Source organism: Triticum dicoccoides, chromosome 4B (genome assembly GCF_002162155.2).
Source record: "Triticum dicoccoides isolate Atlit2015 ecotype Zavitan chromosome 4B, WEW_v2.0, whole genome shotgun sequence".
Taxonomy (NCBI): domain Eukaryota; kingdom Viridiplantae; phylum Streptophyta; class Magnoliopsida; order Poales; family Poaceae; genus Triticum; species Triticum dicoccoides.
Window position 1 is genome coordinate 235324883 of NC_041387.1, and position 14348 is coordinate 235339230.

The window sequence follows — 14348 nt, forward strand, 5'->3', positions numbered from 1 at the left end:
GGCGGTGGCGAGTTGTTTCGGGGCGGCGAGGCGGCGCTGGGGCCGGCGTTTCGGCCTGTGGTGGCAAGCGGCTCAGGGGTGTGCATGTTGAAGATGAACTGCAGGCCCTCCCTAAACTACATGTCAAGTGCCTCTCTGCTAGCATTGCGTCCAGTTTCGATAGTAGCATTCAGATTCCACAGTAAATTTCAGTTTCGACAATTAAGTTCAGAGTCAACAGTTTTTACCTCATCTGTTGTAGTCAGGTGGTTTTTGGTGATGTTAATTTTACATCCATTTTTCATCATCTATTGGAGATGCTATTAGAATCCCACTTGAGATTGACGATGTCTGTCTTGTGCTGCTTCAGCCTTGACATCTTGCGGCTCACCGGAGCTGCTCCAACGATAGAACGATCCATCACAACAGAGCAGTGCCCTGGACGCTGTCTACAGGTTCCTCAGATCTTCCTCCACACCTCCGACAGCCACCTCTGCCTCAACTGCTTCAGCGACCAACCCAATGACGCTGAGGTCAACACGGCTACGGCAAAGAGGTTGTACACTTTTTGCGTCACTTATTACTATACATTCACGTCGATCCATTAGGGCTACTTTGGTTCGAAAAACATAGCAATAGGGAATTTTCCAATGGCACTCTACTATTCAATTATTCATGCATTTTGTTGAAAGGAATGAAGCAAAACATCCCTGGACCTACTTTTCAAAATCCTATGCATGAAAACAAGACCAAGTGCATTAGTGCCAGAATAACATTCTAACTGTACACGCTTTCATATGGTTTCTCTTTATTTTGGCCATGTTTCTTTGCATTCCTCTGCTCTTCCAATTCCTGTAAACCAAACACCCAAGTTGACAGAAATCCTGTGTTTACAAATGCTCTGTTTACCATGTGCATTTTCCTATCCTATTCCGGTGTTTTTCCTATCCATGCGTTTTAAGAATCATGCAAGCTAAATGAGCCCTTACAGAATTACTTCAGTTACAGGTACGCGTCGAAGGGAACTTTGTGTGATTTGTCCCGCTTCTGCCGCGACGTCGTCCACCTCACCTGAGTTGCTCCATCGATAGAAGCATCCACCAAACCAGACATCACGACTCCTGACCGTCTTTCACCGCCTCAGATCTCCTTCCTGCCGCCGGCACGCACCCCAACGGCATCACCATCATCGACTCAGCAGATGAACCTGAGGAGTACATGGGTCCACAAGAGAGGTTGCACTCTTTTGTTTCTGCTTATGTTATGCATTGCTTAAACTTACCTGCTACTTTATCGTCCTGTTCAGCTCTTGGACTCCCAACTCAGGTCCAAATTCATGTTCAAACTTGAGTTCTAAATTAGTTGTGGGGCACATATCGAGGTAGCAATGAATAGTATGTCTGTCTAATATCTGGTTCATCTAGGGTATTCCTATGTTGTTCATCTTGGGTGGGAAACAAATAGTAAAGCAATCATCATCTGTCTTTTTATTAATTTAAAGCAATCATCAGCCTACTATCATTATTTTTGGATCCATCCACTGGTTGTTACCATCACTCTAAATTTCTGCATGCTCTCCTTACATAATCTCACCATATTTTTTCGTATGCATGTCAGATATTGTACATAGTCATGCTGAACATGTAGAGAAAAAGAGAAGAGCTTTGCGCGGCAATACAATGTCATGCAGACATCAGTCCATGGTGGGTTCAATGGCAAACCCTCCCCACCCCTCTCCAGATTGTAATCCAGAGGAAGATATCTGTTCTGAGGCGGATTCAGACGCCGCTGACCACTCCTATTTACCCCAAGGTGTTTGCTCTACCTTGGCATGATGATGTAAATCATAATATGCATATGTTGCCTTACAGTGCCTACTTTTGACATCATATATGTCATGTGCTTAGTTTAGACATGTTCTGTAATGCCACCTGTTTAGTTTCTATATCATATATGGGAATTATGCAGTCTCATGTCTTTTAGCCAGCCATAATATATGTGAAATGTGTAATGCCATCCTGTTTAACCAGTCATCATATATTTGAATGATATCTTGCCCATCCTTTTCTTCATTACATTTCCATTTGTCGACAATGTTTGTACATTAAACTACTCTTCCTGTGAATCAGCCATTTGGGTGGGAGATGGAAAAATCTGGAGTGAAAACAAGGCCTTCAGAGTAGATAGTGCTACCTGTCAAAGCAGATCTCTTGTTGGGTCCCGCTAGCTCCTCAGAGATGGATTCAGAGACAGATGACCAGTCCTATTCCCCTACTGAGGTATATGCTCTAACTTGGCACGGTTATACTGCTCATATCATGCATACGGTGTCTTGCATTGCATAGTTTAGACATCATATACACAATATTCAACACCATGTTCTTAGTTCAGACATCATATCGAATGCCCTCTGTTTAGTATATAAATCTCATATGTGAATTAAATGATGCGATCCTGATTACTTAGATAACATGTAGGTGAATTATGTCATGCGATCCTGTTTAGTTATTCATCATATCTTTGAATTATGTTATGCTATGCTATCCAGTTTAGATAGACATCATATATGTGAAATTATGTCATGCTATCCATTTTAGTTAAACAATATACATGTCAACTATTTCATGCCCTCTTTTTTCCACACTATCTATTGCATCTGTCTCTCATACAATGTCTGTACATTCAACTATGTTTCCTGTTTATCAGCCATTTGAATTGGAACGGGTGATGCCAGTATCTAGTGGAATAAAAACACGGTCTTCAAATATAACAGTGCTACCTATTGGTGGAGATAGCACCCCGGTTGTACATGCACAAGAACCATCCCTACCACACATAACCCAAACTCTCGCAGATTGTACCCCTACTGCGATGGACACAGAACCAGCTTCACCCAATCTAACCCCAACCCCAGCCAATAGTAACCCAGTTCCTGTTGACACAACACCATCTCCACCACAGAGCTCCCAAACAAGAGCAGTTAGTAAGGCAGCTCCAGTGCCCAAAGGGCCAGTACTATCACAGTGAACCCCAACTCCACCAGTTAGTACGCCTATTCCTGTGGAGGAAGCACAACCAGCCAGTCGTAGTTTAGCATCTATCGCATTTGATGTTGTTAAATCGTATGTGTGTATCTTCCCATCTTGGAAATATTATACTGAAGATGAAGGAAAATGCTAGTTGCAGGTGTTTGTCCAGGAGTTATGTGTAAGTAATGTTATTCACGGCAATTACTTTGCTTCATCCCATACATCCTACCTCCATGATGGTTATAATACATCAAATTTTCCCATTTTTCTCTATAGAGAAGGACCGATTTGGAAACTCAGGATGAGTTAACCTGTGCTAATACCTCTTCTATCTTCAAGAATGCTTGGTGGCAGTATCAGAATTACCTGAAGAAAATGTACTTCACCGGCAAAGAAACTCATCAAATTCCCTTACGTTCTCCTGAGACACATTTACTGGACGATGACTGGGAACGCCTTGTTCTGTACTGGTCCCGAAGCAAGAATGTGGTAAGATCTATGAGCTCATTTTCTATTTTAAGTATTATATTCTTGCGTCTTACTGTACTCTGTTCATGTAGAACAAGTGCCTAAACCTGACGAACAACTGTTCTAATTTAAGATTCCATTGCTATCATAGTTCAAAAAAGCACTAGGCGTTAATTGTGTGTTTTGCCACCGCCTTGCACTTTACTAACCAAAGCGCATGCTTATGCGCAGTTATGCACAGATTAAGCGTAGTTATGCGCAATGCGTTTTGCCAACGCCTAGAGCCTAGGCGCGCTTAAGCGCTCGCTTAGGCGCGCCTTTTTTAACTATGATTTCTTTGCTCTTGTATCATTGTATTTACTCATACAAACTTATTTTCAAATTGAACGATCCAATCGAAACTCCAATGGCACGGCAGGTATGTTCACGCATGTTTCTTTAACAGGTTTGCTCTTATCAATAGCTCTTTTGATTTCAATTTCAATTGTGTATACAGTTGACTTTCATATCATGCACATTACTAGCATCACAACAGAGCCAATAGTGTTGTTGTACATGTAGACCCGTGGTACCCATCTGAAATCTTGTTGTGCCGTGTAGTTTCCCACGCTTTGTATTCTTTCATTGTTGCTTTGTCTTGAACTGATATGATTTGAACCGTGTCTCTATTTTGATTTGGCAAGACAATGCAGTGACCATAGGACATAGATATATGTTTGTTTGATGCTTTTATTATGTACTAGTACTTGGCAATAGAAGACTTGGTAGTTTAATCCTGTCCACCTTACTAATGAACTGGTTCACCGAAATGAGTTTCATATACTAGTACATGCTAAACTTGTTATGTGTCTACTTGTTTCTTCTTTTAGAATGCTGACAGAATATTGGGGAAGAGTGCCTTATTAAGCAATGGTAAAGGAAGTAATGTAGATAAGGTTCAGGATAGTGACGAATCCTTGTTGGTCTCCAACAAAGCTAATAAATAGCTAAGGAAGACAATCTTGAAGACAGCGAGACAGCCCCAAAGTCCTGTCTTGGTTTAGTGTTCGAGTAACTGGCCACTACCGCTTGCACAAGCTATTCAAACTCACTGTTTGAATCAGTTCGGTTTCTTGAGTCTCAACTACAAGCTGAAAGACATCGATCAGTTGTGCTGCGACAAGAAGCGGAAGGACTACAGAAGTCCCTAGAGCATTCAGATGCATACTTTCTGGTGCAACAGCAAGCGTTGGAGGATTTTAGCGCCAAATAGGACAAAGCTAATCAGCTTGCTAAGCTTATTGCCAGCATGGTGGATACCCAAGATAACGTTTCTTGAGCTCTTCTGGAGTTGTTTCAGTTATGCTCTTGTTTTGCTGCCACGTTTATTTGCACTGGTGGCCAATTTTGACTGCCAGTGTATGTAATATGCTTCTTTGTTCCCTATATTTGCACTGGTGGCGAACTTTGATGCCCAGTGGATGTAATATGTGTAATAGCGGTAATAGGCTAGCCTTAATTGCTTGCTTATTTATTTCCTTATTGTCTTGTTTAGTTGTTTGCTTGTAGTCACTGCAGTTCTTTTTCTGTGTTTTTCTAGTGGCCACAATAGCCTATTTTTGGTAACTAGGCCTAAATAATCATGGCAACATACGGACTGTTATAACCACCATGGGCCTCCTGCAGGCCGTATGATCCATGGGCCTTCGTTCGGCCGTAGGAGCATTGGCCTTCTATACGGGCCGTAGGATCCATCGACCTTCTATACGGGCCTTAGGGATCAATGGGCCTTCTACGGGCCATAGGGTCCATGGGCCTTCTACGGGCCGTACTATCCATGGGCCTCATACGGGCCGTAGGATCCATGGGCCTTCTATGGGGCGTATCATCATTTCGCCAATCATGGGCCATACTATTCGTGGACCATAACGAGCCATTAATAGGCCATATTTGATAACTCTATGAAAACAGCCCAACGAGTTCTTTTTGACATGAAAATGGCCCAACGTATTAACGGTCCGCAAACGGGCCGACTGTAACGACGGGCTGAATTTGGCCCACAAGCAGAAAATTACAGTAACGGGCCGTATGTAACCGAATGCTGCAAATGAGCCCAAGAATCAATGGGCCCTGAGAAGGTCGAAAGATAACTTGGGCTGGAAACGGCCCAATGGAATAACGGGCCGTTAATGGGTATAAAGTGATACACTGTTTATTACGGGCCAGTTTCACCACGGGCCGTTAATGGGCCAAGAGTTACAAAGGTCCTCATATGGGCCGAAAGAAGTCATGGGCCACACTTGGGCCGGAAGTTAAAATGGGCTGAATCATATTGGACGGCCCAGATGACGCTACTGGGCCTAATTCGGAAAGGGCGTAACGGGCCCTGGGTTAGCAGGTTGTAAATGGGCTATATGCGAACATGCCGTTAACAGGATTTCCGTGGGCCGGCCCGCCACCTTTTGACCAAGTCAAACGGGCCGGCCTTTTCACAGGAATGGGCCTCTGTTGGGCCGTGGCACGTGTCGCCGTATCATAGGCGCCTTCGGTCCAATGAGCGGATGACATCTGTCCCAACGGTGAGCCGACACGTGTTTCCTCCAGCCAATGATGATTTTACACATGGAAAATCCCCATTGGTCGGGGTTATTAACGGGTTATCGGATCCAAAACCCGACCTGATAGCTTAACGGCGTTCCATTACGGTGGATGCCACGTGTCGGTCACCCTTGATGAAAGCAGTTCTGTGACGCGCGATTTATCGTCATGGAAGTGGACACTTCCGTGATGATAATTTTGGTAATGTCATGGAACACTTCTACGACAGCACATGTATGACTATCTTGATTCTGTCATAAATTTGTCATGTATGTACAGGAAAGAACTCCTTCTTTTACTAATCCATTTTGAACTCTTTCAAAATCTTAACAAGGTATGTACTCATTGAAAAATCTTATCAAGCATCTTGATCTATCTCTATAGATCTTGATGCCCAATATGTAAGCAGCTTCACTGAGGTCTTTCTTTAAAAAACTCCTTTCAAACTCTCCTTTATGCTTTCCAGAAAATTCTACATCATTCCTAATCAACAATATGTCATTCACATATACTTATGAAAAAGTCTGTAGTGCTCCCACTCACTTTCTTATAAATATAGGCTTCACCGCAAGTCTGTATAAAACTATATGCTTTGATCAACTCATCAAAGCATATATTCCAACTCCAAGATGCTTGCACCAGTCCATAAATGGATTGCTGGAGCTTGCACACTTTGTTAGCACCTTTAGGATTGACAAAACCATCTGGTTGCATCATATACAACTCTTCTTTAAGAAATCCATTAAGGAATGCAATTTTGACATCCATTTGCCAGATTTCATAATTATAAAATGCGGCAATTGCTAACATGATTCAGACAGACTTAAGCATCGCTATGGGTGAGAAAGTCTCATCATAGTCAACTCCTTGATCTTGTCGAAAACCTTTTGCAACAAGTAGAGCTTCGTAGACAGTAACATTACCATCAGCGGCAGTATTCTTCATGAAGATCCATTTATTCTCTATGGGACGCCGATCATTGGGCAGATCTACCAAAGTCCACACTTTGTTCTCATACATGGATCCTATCTTAGATTTCATGGCCTCAAGCCATTTATCGGAATCTGGGCTCATCATAGCTTCTTCATAGTTCGTAGGTTCGTCATGGTCAAGTAATATGACCTCTAGAATAGGATTACCGTACCACTATGGTGCAGATCGTGCTCTGCCTGACCTACAAGGTTCTGTAGTAACTTGATCTGAAGTTTCATGATCATCATCATTAGATTTCTCTCTAGTTGGTGTAGGCATCATGGGAACGGATTTCTCGGATGAGCTACTTTCCAAATTGAGAGAAGGTACAATTACCTCATCCGGTTCTACTTTCCTCCCACTCACTTCTTTCGAGAGAAACTCCTTCTCTAGAAAGGTTTCGTTCTTGGCAACAAAGATCTTGCCTTCAGATCTGTGGTAGAAGGTGTAACCAATTGTTTTCTTACGGTATCCTATGAAGATGCACTTCTTCGATTTGGGTTCGAGCATATCAGGCTGAAGCCTTTTTGACATAAGCATCGCTACCCCAAACTTTAAGAAATGACAACTTAGTTTTATTGCCAAACCACAGTTCATACGGTGTTGTCTCAACGGATTTTTACGGTGCCCTAGTTAACGTGAATGCAGCTGTTTCTAATGCATAACCCCAAAACGATAGTGGTAAATCGGTAAGAGACATCATATATCACAACATATCTAATAAAGTACGGTTATGATGTTCGGACACACCATTACGCTGTGGTGTTCCAGGTGGCGTGAGTTGTGAAACTATTCCACATTATTTTAAATGAAGGCCAAACTCATAACTCAAATATTCGCCTCCACGATCAGATCGTAGAAACTTTATTTTCTTGTTACGATGATTCTCCACTTCACTCTGAAATTCTTTGAACTTTTTCAAATGTTTCAGACTTGTGTTTCATTAAGTAGATATACCCATATCTGCTCAAATCATCTATGAAGGGTAGAAAATAACTATACCCGCTGCGTGCCTCAACCGTCATTGGACTGCATACATCGGTATGTATTATTTCCAATAAGTCATTGGCTCGCTCCACTGTTCCGGAGAACGGAGTTTTAGTCATCTTGCCCATGAGGTATGGTTCACAAGTATCGAATGATTCATAATCAAGTGATTCCAAAAGCCCATCATCATGCAGTTTCTTCATGCGCTTTACACCAATATGACCTAAACGGCAGTGCCACAAGTATGTTGCACTATCATTATCAACTTTGCATCTTTTGGCATCAATATTATGAATATGTGTATCACTATGATCGAGATTCAATAAACCATTAACATTGGATGTATGACCATAGAAGGTTTTATTCATGTAAACAAAATAACAATTATTCTCTGTCTTAAATGAATAACCGTATTGCAATAAACATGATCTAATCATATTCATGGTCAACGCAAACACAAAATAACATTTATTCTGGTTCAACACTAATCCTGAAAGTATAGGGAGTGTGCTATGATGATCATATCAATCTTGGAACCACTTCCAACACACATTGTCACTTCACCCTCAACTAGTCTTTATTTATTTTGCAACTCCTGTTTCGAGTGACTAATCTTAGCAACCGAACAAGTATCAAATACCCAGGGGCTACTACGAGCACTAGTAAGGCACGCATCAATAACATGTATATCAAATATACCTTTTCACTCTGCCATCCTTCTTATCCACCAAATAATTCTTCTGTGCAACAATGAGCATAATCCTCAGATCACAAACCCAGTCCGCATCATTGCTACTATCATCTTTCAACTTAGTTTCTCTAGGAACATATAAAAACATAGGGAAGTTACAACACGAGCTATTGATCTACAACATAATTTGCAAAATACTATCAGGACTAAGTTCATGATAAATTAAAGTTCAATTGATCATATTACTTAAGAACTCCCACTTAGATAGACATCTCTCTATTCATCTAAATGATATGTGATTCAAATCAACTAAACCATGTCCGATCATCATGTGAGATGGAGTAGTCTTCAATGGTGAACATCACTATGTTGATCATATCTACTATATGATTCACGTTCGACCTTTCTGTCTCCAGTGCCTTGAGGCCATATCTGTACATGCTAGGATCATCAAGTTTAACCTAAGTATTCCGCGTGTGAAAATTTGGCTTGCACCCGCTGTATTTGATTGTAGAGCTTATCACACCCGATCATCACGTGGTGTGTCAGCACGAAAAACTTTCGCAATTGTGGATACTCGGGGAGAACGCTTGTACCTTGAATTTTAGTAAGGGATCATCTTATAATGCTACCGCTGTACTAAGAAAAATAAGATGCATAAAAGATAAACATCACATGCAATCAAAATATGTGACATGATATGGCCATCATCATCTTGTGCTCATGGTCTCCATCACCGAAGCAACGTTATGATCTTCATCATCACCGGCTTGACACCTTGATCTCCATCGTAGCGTCGTGATCGTCTCGCCAACTATTGCTTCTACGACTATCGCTACCACTTAGTGATAAATTAAAGTAATTACATAGCATTTGAATTTCATACAATAAAGCGACAACCATATGGCTCCTGTCAGTTGCCGATAACTTTTACAAAACATGATCATCTCATAAAACAATATTTATATCACATCATGTCTTGACCATATTACATCACAACATGCCCTGCAAAAACAAGTTAGACGTCCTCTACTTTGTTTGTTGCAAGTTTTACGTGGGTGCTACGGGCTGCTAGCATGAACCGTACATACCTACGGCACAAAAAACCACAATGGGGATTTATCAAGTTTGCTATTTTAACCTTCACAAGGACCGACCGCAGTCAAATTCGATTCAACTAAAGTTGGAGAAACAGACACCCGCCAGCCACCTTTATGCAAAACTAGTTGCATGTCTGTCGGTGGAACCGGTCTCATGAACTCGGTCATGTAAGGTTGGTCCGAGCCGCTTCATCCAACAGGTGGCAAGTAGTATGACGATCACCGCCCACAACTTTTTGTATTCTACTCATCCATGTCATCTACGCATAGACCTGGCTCAGATGCCACTGTTGGAAATGTAGCATGCAATTTCAAAAAAATTCCTATGCTCATGCAAGATCTATCTAGGAGATGCATAGCAATGAGAGGGGGAGAGTGTTCCCACGTACCCTCGTAGACCGAAAGCGGAAGCGTTAACTCAATGCGGTTGATGTATTCGAACATCTTCTCAAATCAATTGATCAAGTACCAAACGCATGGCACCTCCGAGTTCTGCACACGTTCAGCCCAATGATGTCCCTCGAACTCTTGATCCAGTAGAGGTATGAAGGAGTCGATGAGTTCCGTTAGCACGACGGCATGATGACGGTGTTGGTGATGTGATCCGGGCAGGGCTTCGCCTAAGCACAACAATAATATGACTGGAGGAGTAAACGGTGGAGGGGGGCACCGCACACGGCTAAACAGTTGATGTGCTTTGGGGTGGATCCCTGCCCCCATATATAAAGGAGGAGGGGAGGAGGTCGGCCACAAGGGGCACGCCAAGGAGGGGGGAGTCCTACTAGGACTCCCAGTCCTAGTAGGATTCGCCCCCCCTCTTTCCTTCTCATGGATGGGAAAAGGGGGGAAGGTAGAGGGAAGAGGAGAAGGAAACAGGGTACACCCCCTCCCCTAGTCCAATCCGGACTCCCCATGGGAGGGGGCGAGGGAGTCCTGGATTAGGGGGTCCTCGGACAGCCGGACTATATACTTTGGCGGGACTGTTGGACTATGAAGATACAAGATTGAAGACTTTGTCCCGTGTCCGGGTGGGACTCTCCTTTGCGTGGAAGGCAAGCTTGGCAATTCATATATGTAGATTTCCTTCTCTATAACCGACTCTGTGTAACCCTAGCCCCCTCCGGTGTCTATATAAACCGAAGGGTTTAGTCCATCGGACACGACAATCATAATCATAGGCTAGCTTCTAGGGTTTAGCATCTACGATCTCGTGGTAGATCAACTCTTGTAATACTAATATCATCAAGATCAATCAAGCAGGAAGTAGGGTATTACCTCCATCGAGAGGGCCCAAACCTGGGTAATCATTGTGTCCCCCAGCTCGTGTTACCATTAGCCTTAGACGCATAGTTCGGGACCCCCTACCCGAGATCCGCCGGTTTTGACACCAACATTGGTGCTTTCATTGAGAGTTCCACTGTGTCGTCATGATAAGGCTTGATGGCTCCTTCAATCATCTACAACAGTGCGATCCAGGGTGAGGTTTTCCTCCTCGGACAGATTTTCATATTCGGCAACTTCGTACTGTGAGCCGACTCGCTTGGCCATCTGGAGGAGATCGATAGCTACGCCCCTGGCCATCAGGTCAGGTTTGGAAGCCTGAACTACACCGCTGACATCCGGGAGACTCGATCTTCGACGGATTCGAGCCCATGACAGGTGTGTCGAACAGTCGCGAGGAGCATGACTTAGATCTGCCATCGGACGGTGTTCGGGAGATCATGCCTGCGGTTGCCCCGACTCTTAATCCGGAGCGGATCGTGCCATTCGAGGACGGGTGGATGGACCCCACCACGGAGGCCGCACACTCAGCAGCGTTAGAGCTGAACACAGACTTTGCCTCCGATGAGGTCTATGTCATCGGATCCTCGGATTCGTCTCCGGCCATAGGCTCCGAACCGCGTGTATCCGTGCCCATCCAATATGATTGGGAACCGATCATGGAGTTCACCTCCGCGGATATCATTCAGCACTCGCCCTTGGGCGACGTGCTAAATTCATTAAAGTCTCTCTCCCTGCCAGGAGACTCGCGGCCGAACTATGTCCGGCTTGAGTGGGAAGCGGACGAAGAAGAAGTTCGTTCCCCACCCACCACCCACTTAATAGCCATTGTCGACGACTTAACCGACAGGCTTGATTTCGACTCCGAAGACATCGACGGTATGGACGACGATGCAGGAGAAGAACAGGAACCACCGCCCACAGAGCGCAGGAAAACCACCTCATCATATGATATATATATGGTGGACACGCCCAAAGAAAGCAACGGCAACGAGGCAACATAGGATAATCCCCTCGAGAAGCAATCTAAGTGTCGACGGCACCGCTCTAAGCCCCGCCATAGCAAAAATGGCGATACCAGCACAAGAGGCAATAGCACTCCGGATGGTGCTGAAGACTAAAACAATCCCGCCCAACCAAGCTTCGAGCAGGCCAGATAGGAGGATGGGCAAGTTAGCCATGATAAATAGGCAATGGATGGAGACTCGGAGGATGATAATTACATGCCCCTCTCCGAAGATGAGGTGAGCCTCGGCAGCGAAGAATTCATCGTGCCTGAGGATCCCATCGAGCAGGAGCGCTTCAAGCGCCGGCTTATAGCCACTGTACAAAGCCTGAAAAAAAGCAGCAGCAACTTGAAGTTGATCAAGATCTGCTAATTGATAGATGGACTGAGGTCCTGGCGGCCGAGCAATACAGACTCGAACGCCCAACAAAAAGTTACCCAAAGCGCAGGTTGCTACCTCAACTCGAGGAGAAGGCATTAAAGCCTACACTACCAGTGTAGGATGCGGCTGACCGGACACCTCGTGCCCGAGACAAAGCGGCGTATCAGCCCAAAGTCCAGCCCGCACCCCCTCGCCAAACAAGCAAAAACACGAAGGCCTGAGGCTACACGCATGACCTGCGAGAAAAATTGGAAAACAAAGCAGGACAATCAAGATCGATCTACGGATCACGGGTGCGCGCCTCAACGCGTGACGATGACCGTCATGCCGGATATGCTAAAAACAAATCCGTCCGGGCCGAATACAACAGACTAGACTCATTTGAACTGCGTCGTGATGTAGCCCGACATAGAGGCGCTGCACACCCCCTATGCTTCACTGACGAAATAATGAATCATGAATTCCCATAAGGGTTTAAGCCCATAAATATCGAGCCCTATGATGGGACTACAGACCTTGCGGTATGGATAGAAGATTTCTTTCTCCATATTCACATGGCCCGTGGAGATGATCTACACGCCATCAAGTACCTCCCACTAAAACTCAAGGGACTGGCTCGGCATTGGCTGAATAGTTTGCCGACAAACTCCATTGGAAGTTGCGAGAACCTGGCAGACGCATTCCTGGATAACTTCCAGGGCACTTATGTGCGACCACCGGATGCTGATGACTTAAGTCACATAACCCAACAACCCGGAGAGTCAGCTAGGAAATTCTGGACTTGGTTCCTAACTAAAAAGAACCAAATTGTTGACTGTCCGGATGCCGAAGCCCTAGCGGCCTTTAAGCATAACATCCATGACGAGTGGCTTGCCCGACATCTGGGACAGGAAAAGCCGAAGTCCATGGCAGCCCTCACGACACTCATGACCCGCTTTTGTGTGGGCAAGGATAGCTGGATGGCTCGTAGCAACAACACAGCAAGCAATCCTGGCACATCAAGGGCCAGAGATAGCAACGGCAAGCCCCGACGCAACAAACACAAGCGTCGCAGAAATGGTGGTGACGTCAGAGACACGACAGTCAACGCCCGATTCAGTGGCTCTAAGTCTGGTCAGCGGAAAAAGCCATTCCAAAAGAACAATTCGGGCCCGTCCAGTCTGGACCGCATACTCGACTGTCCATGCCAAATTCATGGCACCCTAGGAACACCAGCCAATCATACAAACAGAGAACGCTGGGTCTTCAAACAAGCCGGCAGGTCAAGTGCCAAAGACAAGGGGAAGGGGTCTCAAAGCGATGACGACGATGAGGAGTCCCGATCACCAAACACAGGAGGGCAAAAGAAATTTCCCCTGCAAATAAAAACGGTGAATATGATAAATGCCACCCACATTCCCAAGCTGGAACGGATGTGGACTCTTAGGGATGTCGACTTAGCAAAGCCAGTCGCCACACAATATAAACTATGGCTGATCACTTTCGATCGTACAGATCATCTGACCAATACCAACCAGGGCAATTCAGCCGCACTAGTCCTTGACCCAATAATTGATGGATTCCACCTCACATGAGTCCTTATGGATGGAGGCAGCAGTATAAACCTGCTGTATCAGGACACGGTGCGCATGATGGGTATTGATTATTCGATGATCAAGCTCACTAAAACTACCTTTAAAGGTGTTATACCAGGTGTGGAGGCCCATTGTATAGGCTTCATCACTTTGGAGGCAGTGTTCGGATCACCGGACAATTACCGTATGGAAGAGTTAATCTTCGACATCGTCCCTTTTCGCAGTAATTAGCAAGCACTTATCGGACGAACCGCGTTTGCTCGATTCAACACGGTGCCACATTATGCCTATCGAAAGCTCAA